This window comes from Galeopterus variegatus, unplaced genomic scaffold (assembly GCF_000696425.1).
Source record: "Galeopterus variegatus unplaced genomic scaffold, G_variegatus-3.0.2 Scaffold2571, whole genome shotgun sequence".
In the NCBI taxonomy this organism is placed as follows: domain Eukaryota; kingdom Metazoa; phylum Chordata; class Mammalia; order Dermoptera; family Cynocephalidae; genus Galeopterus; species Galeopterus variegatus.
In genome coordinates, this window is record NW_007728682.1 from 375,634 (window position 1) to 377,575 (window position 1,942).

The following is a 1,942-nucleotide window of genomic DNA, read 5'->3' on the forward strand; positions in this document are numbered from 1 at the left end:
CGGTGTGGGCGCAACACCGAGGGTTGCGATCCTGTTACCAGTCAGTCAAAAAAAGACAAAAAAGGAAAAAAAAAAAAAAGAAAAATGGTGCCAATAGACTTGCTCAACACAGGATTGCCACGGAACTTCAGTTTGTAAAATAAATAAATAGATAAAATGTCTGCAAAGCAAAATAAGGTGAAGCACAACAAAATGAGGTATGCCTGTACTTGCTCCATAGTAGGAGTTTGTCATTTGGGGAGTGTTATCTTAAGACCAACATTTGGTACATGTGCTTTGAACTCTGAGAAAACTGGGGGTAAAATTGCAAACCAAATGTCGGGCTGGGTCACAGACCCTTCATACCAGTTGTACACAGACGGGGTCACAGACCGCTGTCAGGCTGGGTCACAGACCCTTCAAACCCATCCCGTGCTGACCCCTCATATTCAGGTCACAAGCTATGTAATTGGAAAGATCCTGGGAGCCCTTGGCAAGGTTGACTTGCTTTATTCCGACGCGAGTTGAGCCCAGCTTCCTTAGCAGCAGCAGCTTACAGCAGATCCAGCAGCAGTGGTGGCAACCTGTTGGCCTCCAGGGTCCGTCACGGGGGCACTGTGGATCAGAGCCATTCATCCTTTATACTTAAGTCTGATAACCAAGGAACACCTGGGCGCACGTGCACAGTTAACATATTTACATCAGAAAGGCTAAGTCATGCTCAGCAAGATTCCGAACAGCCAGGGGGCCTGACCATTTGCTTTCTCTTTCCTTACACCAAAGTAACATGTCAAGATGCTTCTCACAGGGATTGAATTCATGAACCCTGGACTTGAGTGTGACATGTCCCCCTTATTGTTTGGTAAAATCTTACTTATATTATGCTAAGAGGATTTTTCATATTGTGTGGTTGAAATGTAGCTGCTACAGTGTGACCTTGGCTGGTAACTGCTGCTTATTGCTACTTTGTCCACAGGCAAGTGGCTGTTTCATAGTCATGACTGTATGTGTGAGCAGTTTCAGGCCAATAATTTGGGGGCTGTGTAGGCGTCAGCAAAGGCGTGGAGATGGGAGGACAGGGATGGTGTGAAGAGGTGCATTTCAAGTCTTGGGAAAGGTGTGTGCTATTAGATCATTCTCAACCAAATGGTGGGGGCTTTATAATTGCAGGCGGTGTCATCCACAGGCACACCTGAAGCACAGCTTCAAGTCTAAGAAAAAGACAGCCATTCCACATTAGACAAGGGCAAATAGAACAGTGTTTGCTGCTTTAAATTCAAGGCTGCTGAGTCCTATACGCAGTACGGTACACTGGGGAAATAATGGCTATAAATTGTTAAAGACATTGTCTAGAAAAGCAGCATTCAATCAGCTGCCCCAAATTCCACTCTGCATTTCGGGCCAAGGAGGAACCCATGGAAGGACAAACCTTGAATTTGTGAGGTTTTTACGCAGGTTCAAGAGTGGAAAATATTAAAGAATTACTGGGTGCGTTTCAAGGTGATCCTGTTATTGTAAGTGGCATGCAGGTGCTCTAAGGGAATGTGACTAAGAAAATTTATGAAATTCAACAGCACAAGTAAAAAAAGGACTGGGGAGTAGGAGCTAGTTCTCAGTGGATCCCCCTAAGGGCAGTCGTTTTCAACATTAGCTGCACATTATAATCACCGATTAATTCAAAATTGGTACAGGTGGGATACAGGCATCGGTCCCGAAATATTTCCATGGGTTAAAGTGCCCAGCTTTGAACCTAACAAGTAGCTTGTATTTACTAAATAAATGCTCAATCCTGCCCTAATTTGCTTTCTTACACAGTGAGGTCTTTCATTTTCCCATAATGATTGGATGAGTTACATAAGGAATTTTAGTTATCTTACCAACATTTTTCTTCACAACAGGTAATCCAACGTTGTCATTTAGTTCATTAGCTGAGAAAAGTCTTATTTTAAAAGCCATTTTTTTT